Below are 23,096 nucleotides of genomic sequence, written 5' to 3'. Positions count from 1 at the left end.
CTGCTTTCCTGCAGACATATGCTTCTTTGGCTGATGGAAAGAAAGGTCAGAAGTTCCAGGCTCTTAAGAAGATATTTTTGGTATTGCCTTCATGTCTGGCTGCCTTGACATAGAGAAGCTTTAATAGTCGGAGTTTAAGAATAGGTGTTCTAAAAAAGCCCGGGATATGCAAGAATATACCTGTGTTTTGCCAAAACGCTTGTATCTGTTGTAGAGGATCTGCCTTTTCATAAACCTGTGATGTTTGTCCTGAACAAATGATCTTTCATTTTGTCAGGGTTTCTAACTGACAGTGGCATCCATTGAGCATCTTCTGCCTCTTTATTTTCACTTTTTTTTTTTCCCCAAATAAGGTGGCTTTTACACTGCTTGAAGACCTCGGCTTCATCTTTTCCTTACTCACTGTTCAGATTTGCAGAAAGTCAGAGTAGTTGAAGGCTTCACAAGTGTTGCTTCCAGTACCTATGACCCATCTATATTTCCTCTGTTGCTATCACTCTAGCTGTTCCAGCAGGTTCATATCACCTGCTTTGTCCCCCCTGCCTACAGTTTCCTTTCTCTAAATAAAAAAATACACACACCCCCAACACCTCCCCATACCTAACAAATTCTCTGTTTTTGCTACACTAGTTACAAGTATTACCAGTCATGCCACTACTGTCCTGCAGTTCGTCACTACCTTTCTTTGCTGGAGTCAGAGTATGGACCTTCACTGTATACTAGAGAAAGTCTGCACTGCAGAGGCAAAGGATTTTACAGCCTGTTCTTCTAATATCAAAACAGAAGAGAAAGATGGAGTAATTTTAAACTTAAGCATTCAGCTTCTCACCGCCTTTTTCCGTGGTGCTCCTGGCCTGGCTGTTCTCTTGGCCAGTCAGGAAAGAAATTGGTGTGTCTCTTGATTTCAGGATACTAGAATGGAAATACGGAAGTGAGCGTCACAGAGAAAGTTTCTGTATTTTTTAGTGATGCAAATCTGCTAACAGTAAAGTATCTGGTTGATTGGCTTCTTTATGGTGCTAAGGTATGGTGAGGTTATCTCCTTTCTCTTCATAATAATTAAATAGGAGTCTCTTAATTAAGAGACTCAAAAAAACTGTATTGTTGACTTGGAATGTGGTGGGTTTTTTTCTCTCAATGGAAGACTAAACTTCAAGGCCAGTGCCAAGAAATTTTGCTCGTGTCCTATCTGTTGGAGGCAGCTGACTGGGGTGATTCTGGACACAGTATCTTTGAAGGCTTTTCTGCCTTGGTGAATTTAGAACCCTTAAATCTTGATCTAGATGCCTGTCCTACCACCTAGAGTAAGGCCCTTAGGATTATCTTCAGAATGGGTTCCTCCTCCAAATTTAAAGTTTAATTTGAATTAGTTTTACTTAATCTGGGATGGGATATGCAAGTCTTGCAGTTTAGAGTTGCTCATCCCAGCGAAGCAGAAATGTCATATCAGCTTTCTGGAGATCTTCACTGAAGCAGAGTGGCTGACAGGTCTTTGGGTGACAGTGATGGTGTGTATTGCTACAGTATAGCAATACTGAAGAAAATATTGTGAAGACACATGGTGTTTACCAGGACCAATAAATTAACATCAGGTGTTGAGTTTGCCTTTAGTTTGTTTTTTGGATGTTTAGAGTACCTTAGCAGGAGTCTGAGTCACTTCATGGCTTCGAGCCTGAATAGGAGACTTGGACCAGCATGTTAGAGGTGGACATCTACAGGTGGTTCTCTGTCAGCTCTATTACACATTCATAAAAAAATTTTTTGAAATATCAATTCTGTTAATTTTAGTGCTGTGGTGATGTGTGTTGGGATTTGCATGCCTTAGAGAGCACAGCAGGGTCAAAATTTGCCTCAAACCAGTGAGGAAGTTGGTTGCTCTCTTAAGTGCTATCCATGCTCCTGTTTGGACCTGCTTCTGCATCCTGTTGGGAACCTGGATGTACTTTTCAGTTTCCTTTTTCCAGCAGTAATATTTTCCAATTTTTAGGATAATATTAATTTCTTGAATTAGAATTTGTGATTAAAACAATGTTTGCCTACAGTGGATATTTTGAAATGTCCTTTATTAATAAGAATTCAGAACCACTGGAAAACAGCTCTAATGGTTTGGGCAGCTGTAATTTCCAGGTAATGAAACAAATATATATGAGACCATAAATGCATGTAATATCAACAGGAAATTGTGTAATTTCATTGACATTGTATACACTTACCTGTACTGGCCCAAGCCAGATATTACTTTTTTTTAATTCCTTTTTGATCGTATGCCCATGTGAAGTTCCTCTTATCTGCATGTTTATTCATAGGGAGCATGTGTTAACGTCTGTGCAATGTGGACCGATTCAGTGTCTTTGGAATGCTGCAATTTTATGCATTTTTGTGGTGACATTTTCTTGCCCTTTTTAATTTGTTTAGATCTTTGACAATCTGAAATCTAACAAAGTGAATACTTCATCATTTTTAGTCATCTTTATTAAAAGTAAGTAGTCTTCCCATAGGAAATTCACTCCTTGGATGGAGTCTTCAGTGTATATATGCATCCCAGATACTGAGGAAGACATCACATAAGAGATGGGGATTTTAAAGTTATGTTCTTGGAAGTGCAACATGAGGAGGAATTAAAAGTGAAAGATTAACAGTTGTCAAGTCATACAAGCTAGTGAAGAAATTTGAAAGGAGCAAGTTGAAAAATGTTACTGAATGTGAATATTGTTAGCCAGAAGCTGAGTATCTGCTTGTGTTTAATGACTTTGAATATACTTGAATACACTTTGAATGAACTTTTCAGGGCGAGAGGGGTAAAGTGAAGCTTATGTTATAGGAGTCTTATATTATCAAATTTAAAAAAAAAAAACCACCAAAAAACAACAACAAAAACAAATGTAAGTGCTGCCAGCTCATAAAGCTTTTGAAATCTTTAGTCTGCAGGGAGACCTTTTTATTGAGATATGCATGTACACACATTTGTGTGTGTGTTTATCTTGATATATGGATTGCTATACCCCCGCCCCCTAACTTTGGTAAAATGAAAATCCCTGTTCTGCTAGGGTTGTTGCAAGTGAACAAGAATGTGGTTTTAAGGTGCCAAGTAGAGAAGCCTTTTTTTTTTTTTTTTTTTAGTGTCAAGTAAACTGGACAGAAAAGTATGCAGAAATGTGAATACTTTAGGATGATCTCTCCATTAATACGTTAGAACTATTAATTAAAACTTTCCTGCATAGATTTTCTTCGTACTTGTCAGATGGTGACTTTTTCTGAATGGAAACTGTTACTGTATTTTTAGCTTTTATATGGAAAGAAAAGTAATCTTTTTATGTTGAATTCCTGAAGTGGTTAAAGGGGAAACTGATACTAGAACAAGCTTCAATTATTTCTTTTTCCCTATTTCATTGTACCTGCATAGTAGGAAGTTTCAGAAGCGTTACTCAGAAGTTTCTGTGTGTCTGTACTTATCAACTGTTATGCTTGGGTCACATAGGTGAACTTGTCTGCAAAATAGTGGTGGTTCTGCTTTGATAGCTGTCTTCCACTCAAGTTAATAGTGGTAGTCTCTATGGTAAAAGATAATTCAAGATCATGTGTCCTTTGTGTTTAGTGTTTGTTTTCTGTTAACTACCTTTTGTGTAGTTGTTTTGTGCTCCTGCCAAAGTTCTGCATGTTTGAGCAGTTTGTAAATAATTTTTGATTGTTATAAGTGCAGATCATTGGTGCCTGTTCTACTTCAGGCTACAAGTGCTGCATCCTGAGACACTAATGGCAATTTAGAGCTTAGACGAGTGTAAGATGCAGTTGAAACAGTATGTGACCGCATAAGTAAATGAGCTGCAGATAAATACAGTAAGTGGTAAACTTTATTTTAGTTTATTGTACATGGTTAATTAACCATTCACTCTAGATGGTGGTTGCATTTCTGTGTGACAAATAAAAATTATGATATTCCCTTTAGCATGAGTCACTAGAATTCTGGCATGACCAATTTAGGATTATTGGTTTTGTTCCAATCAGTAAGATCAGAGGAAATGTAAAGTATGCTCAGCTAAATGCAGTGAGAAGGTCTGCCTTGCTTGTATTTAATTACTAAAAAGTTTGAAATCTGGTTCACCTACCTCTTCAGGCTCCCTTTATAGTCAGTAGAGAGAGGTCATACTAGGGAGCAATTCCTCCCCTGATACTTCTCTTGACTGACTAGAAGCAAGCCGAAGTGCTGCTTTTGAAAGCAGAGTTCTTCATGCAGCTGTCTGCTTCTGATCTCTTCCATTACTGACAAAGACCTTGTGCTGCAGATTTGGTGGAGGATGCAAAAAGGCCTCATTACTTAGAGGAACCTTTTCTTTCTGTTTTAGCATTAGTACAGACAGGAGGAGGGAGCTATTTCTCTGTTTAAAAAAAAAAAATAAAAAAAATAAATCTCTCGACAGTTTGTTCCTGAAAATGACCTGAAGTGGTTGGGATTAGGATCATTGATCAGCTGAAGGTTTTGCAAGTATGTAAAGTCAAAGCAGTGTAGGAATGTCTGAATTGGAAGGAGGATGCTGAAATAAATTTAATTTTCAACTTGAGAACAGCAAATCAAAGTTGGAGTAATGAAACTGTTAATCAGTCAACACTGATGAGTGTGAGACTACAGAGAAAATATCTTTCAAAGTAATTCTTTTATGGGGGGTAAAAAATGCAGGCAACCTACTCCTGTATTCAAAATGCAAGTATTAAACTAGTGTATTGCAAGTAGAAGCAGACTATATTATCTGAACTTGGTAGATAGGAAATGTTATGCAAAATGACATGCATGTTTTAATGTTTTAGTACAAACACTGTTATGACTGAGATTTGTAAATTAAATAATGAAACCTTTCCAATAGTGAAATACTACTTACTGTATCAAGAGGTGTCATTGTTTTAGCTTTGCATTAATCCAAGTTAAAGTTTGGAATGCTTGAAGAAGTATTTTCCAGTTTTCCTGGCCATTAATGTGGGGTTTTTTTGCTAGGATTTGTTTATGTGGAGACAGTTGTCCAAGCTGTGTAGTCTGGAATTCAAAGGGGGACTGCGGCTACTGCATAGTATTTCTGAAAAATCAAAGGAGGGGGAAAGCAAAAAGGGAAGCTGAAGTTTGAGAAAATGATTGAGTTTTGCGTAGTTCTGTCAAATTTATCAGTAATATCCGTTTTGTCTTTTAAAAAAGAAAAATAGATTGTTACTTATTTTTCTGTGACCTTTACTGCTCTGTGTCTAACTTTCTTTTAAAATAAGATAGTTATTAGAGTGTGTCGTGTTTGTGGTTTTTTGGGGTTTTTTGTTAATGCTTTTTCTCAGTTTGTGAGAATGGAGAGTCAGTCACTTAGTTGAGGTTTTGGAAAACCTAAACCTATGCTGTAGGTTGAATTTGATTTGGGTATTGCTCTTGAAGCTTAATCTGACAGATTTAGTACAAAACTAAACTGTGCTAAGGCAATCCAGTATCCTCCTGTGGTGGAGCAGATCTGAGTAGAGGAGAAGCAGTGGATACTGTGTATTTTAAGAAGAGCTTTTGGCACATGCTGGCATGGTCTATGTAACTAAGCTAAGGAGGCATGTCTTAGATTGAAGCTACTACAAGTTGTCTGGAAAACTGTAGTATAAGTGCTTCACTGAGACACTGAACTAAACTTGAGTTTAGTACTTGTCGATACTTCCTCTTTATCATGCAATAATTGAGGAAAAAAAATATACTCATTTTGCATAAAAAGGCAAATTCAGAGATGACAAACAGTGCAAATGTACAATGAAGAGTACTGGTTAATTAGCAGGGAAGGATGTAGTGCTTGTAGAGTGTAATAAGCCACGCAGACCAGCAGTATGTTGTTGAGGGGGAGAGAGAGAAGCAGATGCTATTCTAGGATGTATATGTAGGAGTGCCTGTATCCAAATCATAGTGAAATACTGTTGCTGTGTTTGAAGATGTTAGGGCCTCACATGGAGTACTGTACTTACAGAAGTACATTAACTGTTAAAAGGACTAAAAAGAACATGAGTCTTGCAAAGATGGCCCGGAAGAGCGGGGCAGAAGAACTGGAGCCGCTCTCCCCTGGGAACAAGTACAATGCTGTGCCTCATGAGCGCAAAAGGAGAGGGAGAGGAAAAGCTGCTCTTTGCCCTCTGGGAAGTGGTAACATCTTCATGATGTTTGTACGAAGGGGTTTTTCAAAGATCGGAGGGACTTTTGGTAAGTACAGTCAGACGCTGGCATAAGTTCCTCAAGGAGGTTGTGTAGGGTAGGTCTGTCATGGGTCCGAGAGGCAGTAATGGTGTTACCAAGCAGAGGATGGCTCCTGCCTTCTGCATAAGTGAAAGCTCAGCAGGAGCCAGGGGCTATCATCCAGGAGATGGTGGCAACTGCTAGCCTCTCTTGAATACGAGGTATCTCTTTGGTAGGGAGAATTTCCCTAGCATTTCCTGCAAAATTCTTAATCAACAAATTAACATCTAATTTGGAAAAGAAGAATACAGCTTGATGTATTCTTTGGCCTTTGGGCCGAAGAACTCTCATTTCTCATAAAACATGTAGAACAAAACCCCTGTAATGAGGTGGAATTACAGTGATTTTAATCGGTATAGGACTTGTGTGTATATATGAAATAGGCTAGTATTTGTATTAGCATGTTGTCTTCTCGGTATAACATTATATACATATGTAACAAAATGAAGATTGACATTTTCTCATTCAAAATGTATTTAATTTGTTTTAGCCATGTTGCTCTCAAGTCATATTTTGGTACTCGACCAATGTCTGGCTCTTGCTTTCTTAATCCCTGTCCCAGGGGTGGTAAGGTTGAAGCGTTGCAGAATTTCATCAGTGCTGTTTGAATTGGCCTGGTAAAGATTGCATTACAATGTCATGACATTTTTTCTTCTGCTGGAACTGAACACAAAGCTGCTTTGGTGTCATTGATGCTGTAAAGAGATGAGAGGGAGGAGCTGAAACCCAGCTGCTTCTGTGGCACTGCGTGGAGAGGCTTTGCAACCCAAGTCGTTTCCCTTCTTGCCAGGGAAAGAGAAAGTTTGAGTTTTTTTTCTGAAATTATGATACTTAGTGATTATACCCTAAAACCAGTTGCTTATGCTGAGACTAACTTTATAATACCTATTCAGGAAAAGAATAGGACCCTTTCTCTCTAATTTTTCTTGTGATTTTATTATATTTGCATGTCGAGTATGGTGCGTTTTCCCACCAACAGGTTTATAGGGCTGGATAAGAAGAGCCATTCCATATGTAGCAAGTCTGAATTTAATGAAATAAAAGAAACTTAATACAGTGAATTATTAGTATTTCTTCTAACACTTAATATTGTCAAGTATATGGGTGCTAGAGCTGAAATCATAACATCTTAAAGCAAGTAAAGAAAGTAGCATTACTGAGTGTGGAGTGATGCATTCTGACTTTAGAACCTACTACCTGTAATAGTGTTTTGGAAACTCTAGTTTTATATTTTATGGTGTTGGAGCTCTAAGGACCCAGTCCCTTGTCAGGCAGAAAGGATCAGTCTGCCTTTAAGACTTCAGGGATATAATTTGTATTTTTGTAGCAAACGTTCTTATAAAAATCCCTTCCTCAAAATATGGGTTTTCCATGGTATTTGGTACCACTTCTGTTTTGTCATGTAAAGAACCAGCTGTCAGACACATCCTTGTAGCCAGCGGTGCCAAGTCTTACACGCATCGGACGGCGCTACTTGCTCTTTGCCAGTGCTGGCAAAGGGAGTGTCTCTGGGTCGTCTGGCATAGGCATTTGATATGTGAGGCTTGGTCTCTTCACAGAACCAGAGGAACCTGAAACTTTCTGCTGGCTTTATCGGTGGTATGTATTGACTTTGTAACCTTTGAAAGTGGAAGGAGGAGGACAGCAGCTTGTCCAGTGTCCTACAGTTTCTTTGCAGGACGTGACGAGAGCTGGGTGTGCACCAGGGCACTATAGCCATGCCGGCGATGGCAGCCTCCTCGGCTATGCTTCCTCCCATCACCCTACCATTGGCAAACTATTGCTTTGGTTGTGTGGTGCAGCCTTGGCATTGGGGCCACACTTAAATTGCTCAGGGACCACAGGGGTAAATGCTACAGGCCTGGGGAACTTGGTTGCTTTCTTCAGACGCCTAAGTCCATGTTCCCTTTGAATAGGTCAACTAGGGTATATCAGTGCTTCGGTGATATTTTCAATGAAGTGTTTTTTCTTGAGTTGCTTAAAGCTGAAGAAAAAGTTTTGCAGAATAAGCGTACAGGAATTATTTAACAAATCTACTTCGAAATTTTGCTGCTCTTCTGAGTTGAGGAACCTTAGGAAAGTGAAAAGGGATGGCGCAAAACGCTTGGTGGAGTGTTGTCTTATAGCTGCAGTAACCACAACTGGTTGTGCTGTGCCTCTTCTGGGCATCACTCTTAACAGTGTGAATGTGCTTTTTGGTTTTTTTTTTGGTGAAAAAAGCTTATAGCTTTATCATTGCATGCAACAGTTGGTTCCTTCACTAGCTTAAGGTCCTCTGTGTTCAAGGCTCGGGTGATGTGGTTTTTCACCAATGTAGTTGTTCATTTCCTGTACCAGTTACAGCCAGAATATACTGACTCTGGAGATCCAAAGAGGTCAGAGCTTCTGCTTTCCCAATTGTTTTTTGGTGGTTTTTATTTTCTTTCTCATTATTTCTTCAGTAAACTAAAACTTGTGTCGGGAATGTTTTTTGTTTCCTTCCTTTTCCTTTGGATTTGGAAATACGGATTCTGTGCTCCCAGCTTTTGGTTATGTTTTCCCAGTCATACCTGAAAACTGTTAGGGCATGAGATTGTGCTTGTTCCTCTGCTGTCCCAAGCAGAGGAGCATTTCTGTGTTTCTGGTAAGGAGGCAAAGTTCCCTTTAAGGTGTACAGTAGAAAGAATCGGCCTGTATTCAAGTTTTGTCCTCTGCTAAGGCAAATAAAATACACACAGCTAAAAATAATTTTGGGAGCATTTTTAATTTCTTATGTGGTTTTGTTACAAGGCTAATTCTGTACTATTTTTAGAATAACTTGTCTTTACAGGATCAAGGCATCTGTGCCTTTCTGTTTGGACAAAGGATTTGTAGATACATTAGATCTCTGTAGCCTTTAAGTTCATGTAGTAAACTCCTTTCTTTTTCTGGGGGGAAAAAGCTTACTACAGATTCATTTTTTTCTTAAGTCTCCAAAAGAGTACTAATTTTGTTTTTAAAATGAAATTTTGACAGTTAACGACTCCTGCTTTAGTTTTTGTGATTATTCCTTTTTACTGCGTTTGCTCTTTGCTTTAAAATTACTCAAAAGCTTTTTATTTTCAGTTTATTTTGGTATCACTTTCAGTGCACAAAATGTTCTGAAATGGATTTTTTTTTTCCATTTATGGAACAGTAAGAATTGTAAGAAGATAACAATGTATTTTTACTAATGTTTTATTAATTTACTTCATTTACAGGAAGTGGTCATCGGTCAAAACTTGCTTACCTCAGCAGAGACAAAAAATTAATGGGAAAAAGTACAGTGTCTAGGTAGGTAGCTATTTTCAGTGCACTTAAGGTTCTTTGAGGAGAACCTTATTCTAAGGGAGTGGGGTAGCTATCAAAGTATAAGTTTTTGCTCTTTCAAATATTCAGGCAGTATAGTCAGCGGTGAGATGTTGAAGGAAGTGGCTTTGAAGTTTTCTGATGTGCTCCCTACTTTTATGAGAGTTTATTAAAAAGTTCCTTGGAATGATAGATATGTGCATTTATGTGGTAGAAAGAAATTGAAAGAAGCTTATTTACTTTTATGTGCTTTAAATTTTTTTTTTCAAATATTTTTCTATATGATTTGTGAGCAGAGTGTTCTTTCAGATAGTTTTCGCAAATTTGAACATAACTTAGCTAATGTAAGTTATAAAGGAGATGGGGTGCAGGCATCTTTTTGTTGACTGTTGATGGTTTATTACATTTGATGCATTGAAATGTAGTGCAATAAATGTTATACTTTAGTATATTCTTTTCTTTTACAGTATTCTGTAATCATAACAGAAGTTAGTCAAAGTTCCATGATCATAACTTTGCAGCAGTAGTACCATAGAGTGGGTGGGTGAGTTCTGCATTTTGGCATGTAAATAACAATCACATTTTATTTATCACCTTTAAAAAAAAAATAATAAATAAATCCTTGATTAAGATTTTCATATTAACATAGTCTGCTCTGCAAATAAATGTTCTTTGGAATCCCTAGTGTTCCTTCAGCTCAAATGGCAAAGCCTAAAAAAATCCCTGAAAACTACTTGGCTTTATTCATACAGACATGTATGTTGTTAATAATTATATGGAATATTTCAGGATAGCATTGCGTTTAATTCAATAAAATAAACTTTGAAGATGGAAGCTTCAATTTTAGGACTGTTTTATTTATCTCTATATCACTAAAGTGAAAATTCAGTGGTGGCATTTTTTGTTGCAAGTCTCAAACTGTGGTGCCATGTAATTTAGCCAGTTTTCATATTTATGGCCTAAAAGTAGAGTAGGAAGGAAGGAAGGAGATGACATATCTATATGGGGTATTATGCCATTTTCAAAGTAAAATTTGTTAAATTCCTGTGAGTTAGGAAGGAATTTCAGTGGACTGCAGACTGTGGGTTAATTAGAGCCTACGAATTTTTGGGGCTTGGGGAGTGAGCGTGATAAGTAGACATAAAGTTAAAAACATACAAGCTAACTTTGGGGTTTGCCAAATAGCATGTTAAAGTAGCATAGACACGTTCCCAGGAACATGTCATGACATGCTTAAGATTCGTTAAAATAAGATGAGCGGAAGAGTCAGTAAACCTCAAGAATAGCTTGCTTTTGTGATTATTCTGTTTTACATTTTGGCAATGTGTATTTGAATTTAGTGGTATGCTGTAAAAAGTCCCAGAAGTTATTTTGAAGCGTTTTTTTCCTTTCATTTGTCATGTATTGTTTGTTATGCTCAGTTAGGCTTCAGTTTGAGGATTTAAATGCCAATGTGAACTTTTCTGCTATGCGCTCCTAGGTCTTGTCCCAGAATCCCAAACTGTTTGGGAAAAAGTTATGCTTGGCACAGGTTGGTTTCTTGTTCCTCAGAATAGTTTGTGTGTTGCCTTTGCTTCTAATGCAGTCTCTAGACCGTTTTGACTTTCCTAGAGCAAAGCTGGATAAGTAGTTTACCATTAGAGAGCGTGACTTTTCACTAATAGTTTCTGCGAATTTTTTTTTTTGGTGGCAAAACATGTTTCTCTTCAGTCTCCCATGTAGTGCTTGAAAGAAGCTGAGATCTGAGCAGCCTGTAGTGTGGAATTGCGGTTCCACACACAGGTGAAGCCTCAGCTCTGAGAGCCAGTGTTTAAAGCGCAGCAGTGGAATATGCAGACTGGTAACAGGAGTTTGAGAAGTTGCAGTTCCAGATATCCTTGGTGTCAGAAAGACAGAAGCTATCCTGACTTAATTGCTGTGATAAGGAAGAGAGGTGACTGTTCTTGTTTACGAATTTCTTTATTCTGAACCAGGCAACAGGATCACTTCTTAAAGCCAGAAATCCTTGAGACGGATGCAGACACTGGGGCACTGGGGTAAGGACTGGTATAGCTTGAGTGCTGCTAGGCGTGTGATTCAGGAGTGGCAGTGCAGCCCTGCTTATTTAAATTTGGACTAGATCTGATAGTTCATGAAGCAGTACCAGACAGACCTATTTTGAAATACTGGATTCACAGATGAAAAGTCATTCATTTATTGAGAGAAATTGTCAGCTCTGTTCTTTTTTTAAGATGGGTTTGTCTTATAAAAGACAGCTGCTTTGGTTGTGCGCTGTTCTATCTCTGTCTCTCTCTTCCGGTCTCTAGTACTTTTGATACCAAGAAATTTTATAGAAGCCTCTCACAGAAGACTATACCTTATGTACGTTTTGCTTCCCTTAATAGTAGGAGTTTTAGAAAATAACTTAGAACAGAGGGATGCTTTTGTGAGAATGTTTTCAGATGTGGATTTTTGTTTGTAATAAATCCTTGAGAAGAGATTTGTTGCTTTGAATAAGAATGAGAGTTGTATTTCAGAGACTGATTCAGAGGATGTCAGTCCCTATGAACACATATGGGGGGAAGGGAAGAAACTAAAATTCTACTTTTAATATAAAGTGCAAGAACAATTATAAAAGTTATTAGTCTTTACAGAATGAAACTTGAGAATCCTTGTGGAGAACAGCACACATGTTCTCCTCTTGATGAAAAGAAATTAGGAAGCATCAATACAGAGCAAAAGATCAGATAAGAAGTGTTGGAAGTCACAAGGTTCCCAAAGGGACTCATATTTTTATCCTTACTAGGCTAAGCACCAGCTTTTCTTCCTTAGATATTTGTTGGATCACTGTAAGTAATTGAGACTTGAAATATTTTTTTCCTCTGAAATTAGTTAGAATTGTGGTAAGAAAGCTGTTAAAGTGGAAAACAATAATAAAAGGAGGAAAATAGAACCATCCAAGGATGCACTTTCCACCCAGAAGGTAAAAAAGTGTGAGCTAGTTTCATTTCAATCTTTTGTCAATCAATTGGACTGTAGACTTCACAGGAAACCCAGAAAGGTGAATACATAGAGGCTGCAGAGAATACTTGGAAAGTTCACAGAGCCATAATATACTGAAAATCGTTGAGAATTACTTTGTTCCTAAATAAGCTGAAACATAGAAATTTTAAAGTCCTTTTTTAAAGTTTAGTTTGCAAAACAAAATCTGCAGCTCCTCAGTTTTATCCGCTTAACTAGCGCTATGTGTGCCCACACTAGCTATCTATGCATTTAATCTACAGTTTAGCAAATTTATCTTTATTTAGAAAGAAAAAACGGTACTTCAAATCATGCATCTTTTCTCTATATGTTCTTCATGGCTTGCTGACAGATTCCTTTCCTTTTCTTATTTTCTTATAGCACACTTACTGTACTACCTGATTCATAAATTAACAGGCATTGGTCAATATTTTGGGTTTTTTTTTCAATTGAAATTTTAGACTGAGAGTTAACGCTTGGTATGACATGAGAAGCATGAAGGTAACAGTAGTTAAGATCTTTTAGGATCTGTGGGTTTATTAGGGTTTTTGTTGTTGTTCTTTCCCAGTGAAAAGGCAATTGAGCAGATAAAGGAAAACAGGACATGCAGGTGCTGGGTGGCCACGGCACCCTGTGGGTGGAAGTGGTGTGCTTTGTGCCGTTAGCACCCGCAGCTGCTTTCTTCCTCCTGTCCCAGAGGTGGTTGTACCAGCTGTAGTGGTGATTGGACAGGGTATGTAGCAAATCCTGTGCAAATTTCACTATAACCTAGCAGGAGTAAATTGGTGGTAGCTCAGTTGCTGTTTGTGTTCTGCAGCTTGTCAGCAGCCCCTGGGGAAAGGGCATGACGGAAAAACTTAGGATGGGAGTTATATCGGCTACCATAGTTCATTCCACGACTGCATGTGAATCAGTTACATGTTATACTTGCTTAATAGGGTTGTCCATCATAGGAGTATTTCTCCTTCTGCTGTAGCTATTATGCTGTCCTACTGGTGTGGCGTAACCATGGCTGTAACGGTGTAGCAAAACTGCACCAAGGAGCCAACTGGCTGAAAATTTACAAGCCAGCCAGAAGCTGGGCTGTGACAGTAGACTTTGCTGCTGTGAAACCTTATGCTTTGTGAAAATGCTGCTCAGTGATGATTCATACTTTAGTGAATCTTTGATTAAAAAAAAAAAAAAAATCAAAAATCTGCCTGTGCAGCCCCTCAATCGAAGAATTGTCCAGTGAAGGCTTCTCTCTGTCACTTCAGAATCCGAAAAACTTGTTGCCATCACATTTTTGTAATTGCAGCCTGCAGTGGATCATGGTTATGTGTTTGTATTCCTCCCTCCCTATAATTGATTTTCTGTCATTTTTAAACTAATTTTACAGTATCCTAAACAACCTTCCTATTCTCAAAGAACACCTTGAGTCTACCAACTATCAGTAGTATATCTGTTTTGCCTTGTTCTGCTTTCAAAGCTTTTCATCAAGTATTTATTTTGTGTCATCTAGACCTTTCTTTGCAGCTGCTTAACAAAATTCTGGTCAGTACTCTGGAAGCAGTGAGTGCTAATGGAGCCTCCCTTCCTGGAATCTGCAGTTTTGGAGGCATATGGTTTGTCTGCAACAGAATTTGCTTGATAACTGTTTAAGTTCAGATTCCTAAAAAAATCATATGTGACTGATTTTTTTTCTTTTGCATTTCACTTAAATGTGGGTGATCCAGCAATCTCATCAAGTTTTTTTTTCTGTTAATAAGTAGAAAGCTTTTGATGTATGACGTATATCCAGTCACTATACAGAATTTGTAGGTTTTGAAAGCTAATTATTGTACACTTCCTGTTATTGAAAGAAAGCTGTACTATGCGGGTGATGTTTTGTTCAATTTAAGAATAGTTACAAATTTATGTTACTGGATAACTGGAGGCAGTTACCTGTTTATAGGTTCATGATGAAATGTATCACCCTTCGTATTCTCACCAGCCTGATGGTCAGAGAAAGGTACATCCATGCCTTTAAAGTATTCATTTGGAATTTGAGTGTGAATCTGACTTTTTTTTAAAAAAAAAAAAAGATAAATATAGTTCTCTGAAATATATTTTACATTTTGAAAATGTGGTAAAGAAATTAGTCTTTCTCTGTCTTTCCTGAACAAGATTTAATGCTGGAACAATGTGTTTTTTTAAAAGAAAAACTTTTAAGGGTCCTGCTTCAAAATTGTGCAGGGTGGGGGGAGGGTGGGGAAGGGATTGTATCACTCAAAAAGCAAGAACTTCTTCCAGGACTTAGCTGACCCTGGGAAGACTTGAAAGAGTTTGGCATCAGACTGTGGTGTAATGATTTAAATCCCTGTATTTTCCCCATCTGCAATACTGGTAAAATGGGTTGAGACTAAAATTGATTTGAATGGTTTGCTATTGCAACTGTAGATGAAAGTGTAGTAATGCTGCTGTCAGTGTGGTAATGCTGGTCAGTATAACTTTAGTATCTTATAAAATCAGCTGTAGGAAAAGAAAAGCTGTCCTGTCTTGGGGCTCTAAATACATGTGGCTGTTTTCTGAGGAAACTCTGGGGAAGGTAAGAGATGGAGGGGACTATCCCATGTCTGGGACTTGGGCTAGGTCTAAGCAACATTTGCAGTCTGAGCTTAGACTGCCAATTTGAGGTAGCTCCATTTTAAAATGTTTTGGTGTAAAGTCTGTCACTTCAAAGGGGGATTTCTTCAAGATGAAAAATGACATGTTATTTCAGTTCCTGATATTTGAACAAAATTTACAGTACATACTGAGCTAAAGTTTTACAACATGGGAGTCTGAAGTCCACCTGCTTAAACAAGAGAGTGCATAGCTAGATTAATTCATTTCTTGATGATGTTAATGGAGAACAGAATGATTGAAGAGGTTTAAATTAAACGTGTGGAAGATTAGTACAGTGGAAAGTCATGATAGGTGCATTTACTGCTTTCTTAATTTTACTTGGTGATTGTATTTGTGATAGCATGGTAGGGATTTCAGAGTCTGTAATTTATCTTCTCCAGTGTGGAATAGTATCTAACTGAACATTCTTTACTAACATCAATTAACACTTAATAATAAAAAAATCAATAAAGAATTGGAGTTTAGCAAATTGAAGTCTGAAGTAATTCTATTCTGATACTCTTTTCATTATCTTTAAAATAAATTCTGTCTCTTTTTTTTAAGACTGTTTGTATCCTTTTTCCTTACATATGATGTAAAAACATCAAAGTTGTTTTGTCATACTTTATTTTATGGCTGAACCCATTACAGCTGTAATCACAGCATAGCCTATCTGCGTAGTCAGAAGGTTACAAGGAACAGGCCCTGAAATATTTTGAGAAACATACTTCCTAAAGTGTCTCAAGGCTTTCATTTAAAAAAAAAAAAACAAAACAAAAAAAAAACCCAAAGAATAGAAGCCTTTAATTTTAACTTTGCATTTTTGTGCTGCCCTGAAGAGTCACAGACTCTCTTAAGTAAGTTTTAGGAGGACATGCTAGAAAGCCGTGCATGAATTTAACTTTAACCTGTCTGTGCTCTTGGGAAATGTTTCTGCTTTTGCAGAATGTACCATTAGTCTGGAGAAGGAGAGTCACTGAGAAGCAAGTATGCTGCCAGGAAGTTGTGGCAGCTCGTAAATATTTCTTTCTCTTCAAGGGTTCAATATATTAAACATACTTAATGTTTTGAATTTTCCAGTTGTGTTTTAATGTAAGACAAGATGTTTGATGTGCTGTGTGTGCAGAATGACTTTTTTTGGCCAGAATATTCTCAGCTATTTCTGTTTTTAGAATACTTCTGGAAAAAAAAAAAACCAAACCAAAAGGAACCCTGTATTTCTTAAAATTCAACATAAAGTAAAAACAGTGTTATTACCTCTTTCTTAAGGATACTTCAAACAAATGGTCAGCAGCTTACATTGAATACTGTATATGTGAATGTATTGTTAGATAAATATTTAAAAAATAGTTGTGCTCTTTTTCAGTTGTCCTCTGTCTTGTGATCGCTCAATGCAAAAATAACCCAACAGCATCCTTTTATTTTTTTTTTTCCTGTGGCAAAAGCTGGAGTAGAAATGGGTCTAGTACTGATTTACTTAATGTCAACAAACTCCATCCGACTAATGAAATAGATTAAAAAAAAATTCCTGTTGCTACTCCATTAATCATGATCTACATCTGACTGTACAGTGCTTAACTGGCGGAAATGCTTGGGAAACCAGTGCTTATTTAAAATACAATGTTTTAGATGAACCAGACATGAAAGTTTTGGCTGTGTCCAGGAGAGAATAGGTAGGCAGTGCTGCTGTCTTAAAAAGTTAGTGGAATCAGTTGTTACGCAAAAAAAAGGAAGAAGAAGAAAAAAAAAAAAGGTACTCGAAGTATTCCTGGAAAGAGGAGTGAGTTCAGTGTCAATGTGGAAATGTTCCAGGTGGACTGATGGTTACCCTTCTTTTAGCTGAAGCACAGATGCAGAAATCTGGCCTCCTGGCTGAGTCTCTCAGCTGAAAGCAAATAAAAAGTTGAAGAAGTCCTATTCTTTATTTTTTTAATCTTTTATTCTTCTCCCACAGTAGATAAGATTTGCTATGATGAAAACGTCTAAATCCCAGGATCACAAACCGCATTTGAATTACTAAATTTAGGTTTTTTTCCTTTCACTTTATAAGCTTTATCTCACTGTCTGCTATATAGTGCAAAAGTTTCTAAACGCACTAACGAAAGATAGTGTCCAGTGAAAAGATACAGGCTACCTAATAGTTGTTGCAACATACATCATTTAATAAGGCTTAATATTTTGTAGAAGTAACAGATCTACAAAGCTTATCAATGGGCATTTTTGGCTTCAACTGAATCACGTGTGTAGGAACTGTTAAGAAATATTGCTTGGAGGGTATGTAAGGTAATGACTCTACAGAGAAAGCTGGAGGACACTTAGCAGATGAAATGATACCAGCTTGGCTTAGATATTATATAAGGGACCACATCAAGATTAAGAGAAAGGGAAAAAATACTCTCACAGTGATAGAGTGTGCACAGGGTCTTCTGACTTGCTCACTGACAAGTGTAGCGACACCATCCTCCTAACACTGCTTGAGTTGCTTCTCAGCTGTGTTATCACCAACCGTCTTTCCTTCCCTTCCCTTGCACCTTCATGTTTCCAACTCATCTACTCCTGTCCCCGTGCAACCACCCCCTGCCTTGCCATTGCTGCTGGCCTGCTGGCCGTCTTCAGTTTTGTGTCCCCTGGAGGGATAAAGCCTCCCTAAGACCTTTGGGAGGGGGGTGGTTTTCTCTTTCCTCAACACTGGCTTTCCTTGTAAAACTTGGGAGGAGTATCAGCTATTAACATACTCGTTACAATGGGCATAATTGAGAAAAATGGTTACCACCTTATTTCAGTGTAAAAGAAGGTTTACATGTTACTCCACCAAAGGTTTTCTTTTGTTTTTATAACTTAGGGGACTATTTATAAACATAAAAGGTTTCTGAGATGCTCTTTATTAATGAAATCCTTATAACATTTCTGTAATACTGGGAGCCATTGTCTCCGCTTCACAAGTGCGATCTTAGTGAGAGCAATTGACTGGCTTTGGCTGGATTAAGACCTGGTTTTGTTTTCCAGGTTAAGGTCTGTTGGTCCATCATCTGATTTTTCTGTTGTTTGTAGAAAAAGGTGTGGGGTGGCTAGCCAAGCATCAAAGGTGGCAAAGTATGTCATGTTGATACTGAAGCTGTAACACTTGATAGAGAAGAAATACATACTTTAGCGTAGCAGATCTCCTCATTGTGAAGCTGGAGTCCAACCTCCTTAATCTTACTTAACTTCCGGTTCTAATTGCTATCAAAAATATTTTTTGTGTATGTGATGACTGTTGAATACCAATGAAGAATGAAAACCTGTCAGTTTTTTTCCTCTTAACCTGTTCTGAGCTTTTCTTAAAAAAAATACTTAATTTCTTTGCATATTTTAAAATATTTTTCCTGCCTGGGGATTCCATGAATTAAGATGCTAGAATTCCAAACCTGGTTTACCACCTGTCTGATTATCACTTAACTTGCTTAATGCCCTTGCATGTGTCCCTTGGGGATCTTCTCTCTGCTATATGCTCCACACATATCATGGAACGTATACTAGTGAAACAGCTGTCCTGTTTTGGTGTGTTCTAGCAGAGGGGGAGTGCAGTAAGGAGAGTTGATAGTACCAGTACTCTTGACAGCAGACTGGCATTTCCCTGTTGAAATCCCCTGTTTTCTGTTGCTTATACAAATTGCAACAGTGTTTTCAGGATGAAACTTCTTGTTCCCTATATCTGCTTCACCTCATTGTCTTGGCACCCCTCTTTGAGTTTTCAGCTAAGTTACTTAAGTTATAACTAGTTCTGCGACCTATTTCATACAGAAATGAGTTTTTAGAGTAGGAAGTGCAAATTTCTTTAACTCCTGGCTTTTTTGTCACTGCTTTCTTCTTTGCTTCCATGAGAAATGCATAGAATCTGTCAGTTCTAAGTCTTTGCAAAGAACAATTTGTATGTACTCAGTATGATGTTATTTTGTAGATTCATTTCTCCAGTTACCTGATCCAGCTTTCAGACTGTGCATATATCATGTGAGTTTGGCCATACAAAGAATTTGCTGCAGCAGAATTCTGCTGAATGCAGAAATTACATTTTTATCAATTTGCTCAAAGTATTGCAATGTTTAAGAAAATGCTGAATCCCGACTTCTTTCTCTGGGGACTGGAGGGAATGATAGGATTTTTTTATTTCCGAAGAACTTAGTGCAGTAGCTGATTTCCTAATCTTTTAAAGCTGGGCTTTACCATTATATGTGCCCTATTAAGAAACTCTCTAGAGTGCATCTGAGCAGATCTAGAATTTGTGACTGAGTAAAGTGCCTTTTTATTTATTAAAAAAAACACACCACAAAGCAAAAAAAAAAAAAAAAAAAAAAAAGGCAAGCCCAGGCATGAAACTGGAGATAAAATTCAAATAGATTAACATGCTGAATTAGAGGATATCTTACTCTAATTCGTTATGAAAGGGTACTTCTGAAATACAACAAAACTTGTTTTGTCTACTGCAAAATACTCAAAAGCACTAATGCAGGCCTTGCAAACTGCAATGTTGTTCAATTGCAAAATCAATTTTTAGTTAAAACTACACGTAGTTTTCAATCAGTGCATTCCTGAATTACCTAATGGGATGAGTCAAAGTTTATCAAACAAAAGAAGGTATAGAGTTGTCGTTCCATTATCTTCCAATGGCAATTTTTCTTACGGTTGAGATGCAAAATACTGGTTAAGAGAAACTCACAGAATAAACTTTTGAGGAGCCAAGAGAAGTGCCACTGTACTAATGAGTTTATTCTGAGAATATTTGAAGCCAATTTTGTTATCTTTGCAGAATGGAATTTTGTCTTTTGCTTACGTATTTACAAACTTGACAGTCGAATTTCTCCTTTCTAAGACTGACCTATTTTCATTTTAGCCAGTTTTCATAGACAGGTTTACTGTAATAGTTATGAGAAATGCAAGTTTGCCTGTCTGTTATTTTATGCGCTTCTTTGCTTGTTTGTTGAGTTTTATTTTGTTTTCCCATGACAACATAGGTACTTCAGGAGCTTGTTTGGTTTCTGAACCTAATTTTGGTTAAGTCTGGCTTCTTAGCAGAACTGATCTCTTCTTTGATGGTATTTCCAAAAGACAATCATTAAATAGATATGAAACATATATATTTAGCTGGTAAATGTCTTGTTGGATCATCAACTGAGAACATAGTTTAAAAGTTACTTTTTGTTTACAAAGTCATGTAGTTTCTTTTTTAAAGAAATACTGTGACTCAGGAGTGTCTTAAGTAGGTAACAAGAGTATGCCGGTACATCATTTATTTTCAAGATTCTTGGTGGTGTTCACTGCATGCTTACTTAAAATAACATTGAATTAAAAGTATGAGCCAACACATTGGCCCCTGAAGTTACTGGCAGATTGCCCCTTTTTTCTAAAATGCAATCATGTTTTGTGGTGAAACCTTAGAGTTTGAAGGGTGTTGCACAGCCAAACTTAGTGTTTTACAACAGTAAGTCAGGAACGCTATGTTAAATTAAATATAGAACCCCTCTTAGTCTTGAATGGACTATAAATACTACTAATGACTGGAAGCATCAAGAAAAGAGTGCGTAAATATACTCACATTTTGGATAGGCTGTTCAAGGTTGCATATTGGTTTTGGTTTTTTTCTTAATAATAAGTAAATAATATTATTTAGAATACTGTCAGACAAGTAATAGTTTTTCCTGATCGATAGAATTCTAAAACCACGTCTTTGACAGATCATCTAGCTGTGTGTTAAACAGTACGTGTGTGGGTATGCATATGTGTGGTTAGTCAGGACTTGTGACTTCATTGCCATGTGAACAAAGGACACGTTCCTGCTTCTCCTCAGGTCACATCACTAAATAAGGTGGAATGCATCTGTCATATTCTTGGTTTCTCCCCACAGGTGCTGTAGGTGGAGTGCTGGTTTGTTTGCTTTTCTGGTCACTTTTGCAGATCCTTTGCTGCCGTTCTCACCTTTGAAATGTCTTTCTTGTGTGTGTGTTTGGATTTTGCTGAATGGCGCATGCAAAGATTATTTCCTGCGTGAACATCTCATTGATAAGATCCATAAAAGGCACCCACACAGCTTAGTGCAAAGTCACATGCCCAACCACTGTTGATTTCTGATATCTTCCAAATCTTGGGCCTGTGATTAGCAGGAGTAGAACCTGCGGAAATCTGCCCCAGGGTGGGCATGGTGGCAACCATGTTATGAAACCAAATGGAGCTTCTTGTAATCTCAATTTTCAAGTTTAGCTTTAGTAATCTCAATGTTGGTTTATTTTTATTTTAATGTAGGATAGTTTTTCTTATTCCTCTTTTGCTGTTTCATTTCAGAAGTGTTTGAAAGTGTTCATTTCGTAATAGTTAAGGACGGTTAAAGGTTTAAAGCAGTTAGCATGTAGATCTTGGTCAAGAGAATTTCTGTGGCTTTTCTGTGGCTTGTTTGATGTTATGGACTGCACTTTCCTGATATAGTTTACATGCAGCAGAGATTCACAGTTTTAGTGTAGCTTTTGAAAGCATTATTGTACTTCATGGAAACTTGAAAAATTTTTCCTTGTAGATAGCTGTTCTTGAGAATATGAGTGGAGGATAGTTTAAAATCTTAACTATATCTTCTTTATTTCCTTCATGCTCGAAATTTTTGTCTGGAGTTCCTGCGTAGAAGTTGTTATGCTCTCATATGTCATATTTCCTTTTTGAAAGGAAAGACCATGCATCGTTTTAAGGAGACTGGTTATATCTTGAACTACTTTGAGACATGATCTAAGTAATTCTGTGAATCAGATAGTGCTTTATGGCTGTTATTTTCTACAATCTGTAGAAATTCCAAATTCACAAATCTGTGAATTTGGAAAAGAATCAATTTATGAACCATATGACACAAGTACTATGAGATTACTCTAAAGGCTATCCAACCTTCAAGGTTTTTTTGGCAGATTTGTGTCTCAGATATTGTGGTTGTCTTCATTTCAATCTTCCGTATTTCTGAGATTTAAACTTAAAAATACTTACACAGGTTAAAATAATATAAAACAAGTTGTTAAAGATGGACAAAATACCTGTTTTCCAAAATACCTATTATACAATAGTATAATAGTGAGTACAAATCTGTGCCAGTATTAAGCTCGTCAAGGAGAGGCTTTTTAACAAAAAAGAAATATAGTGAGATGTTCCATTTTCCATGATTATGTGTTGTTGATACTTCAAATTTGTTTGAAGGGCTACTGTAGCGTAAGCATACAGTCTGCTGTTAGAGGTTATCAGTCACCTTGGAGGAATGGAGTGACTGTGATTCTGAAATGAAAGGAGGGAACAAAGGATCTCAACTTCTAGTTTTGTTTTGTCTTTCATCCTGAAAATAAAATCTGCTTGTACCAGTGTACTTTTCATGGTGTTTTTTGATAGCTATAACTTATCAGTAAAGGGTTGGGATTTGAGAGATCATTTGCATCTAGCAAGTTGGTAGTATATGTTCTATTGTGTATCAGTTCCAGTTAGGGCCAAATAGGAATTATCTTTGACACTGAGAAATAAAAATCATAAACAGTAGCATTTTTTACTATAAAATGGAATTTATGCTATCTTTTCCAACTGTTGGAATTCCAAATTCTATATTTTGACTTAAATTGCAGGCTGATTTGGTGATTACCAGCATGTGACTTTTGTGATAGTCTTATTTTTTTGAGATGCTTATTTCTCACTGAAAGTCTTGTTAAGGGTCACTTTTGTAGATACTTTGGATATGCAAATATGTTACCTCATGTGCAAACATTGATTTGTAACAGAAGGGAAAAAAATAAAGTAAATTATTAACGTTGGTAAGGCCTAAACAGCAACATCAGGAGCCTTAGTGTATAGGTGGATGGAAGCTCTTCAACATCAGACTGAGATTACAACTTTTAATTACTCTCACATAATGATAGTGTGCTTGTTGGCAAATACCGTA

General features: G+C 37.2%; 1 protein-coding gene across 2 annotated transcripts in view; it reads left to right on the top strand.

Moving 5' to 3' along the window:
* CNOT2 (CCR4-NOT transcription complex subunit 2) overlaps positions 1–23,096 on the top strand; it is a 90,119-nt gene that overhangs the window by 23,873 nt on the left and 43,150 nt on the right. The window contains exon 2 of one of the 2 annotated variants that reach the window (XM_074163021.1): positions 9,454–9,526. The exons of the other annotated variant lie outside the window; for it this stretch is intronic. The gene's annotated coding sequence lies outside the window, so the exon portion shown is untranslated. The remainder of the gene's footprint in view (positions 1–9,453; positions 9,527–23,096) is intronic. 2 annotated transcript variants of the gene reach the window in all.

The sequence above is a fragment of the Numenius arquata genome, chromosome 2 (genome assembly GCF_964106895.1).
Source record: "Numenius arquata chromosome 2, bNumArq3.hap1.1, whole genome shotgun sequence".
In the NCBI taxonomy this organism is placed as follows: Eukaryota; Metazoa; Chordata; class Aves; order Charadriiformes; family Scolopacidae; genus Numenius; species Numenius arquata.
Note: the sequence above shows the minus strand (reverse complement) of the source record. Positions and strands in the feature narration are given on the sequence as shown.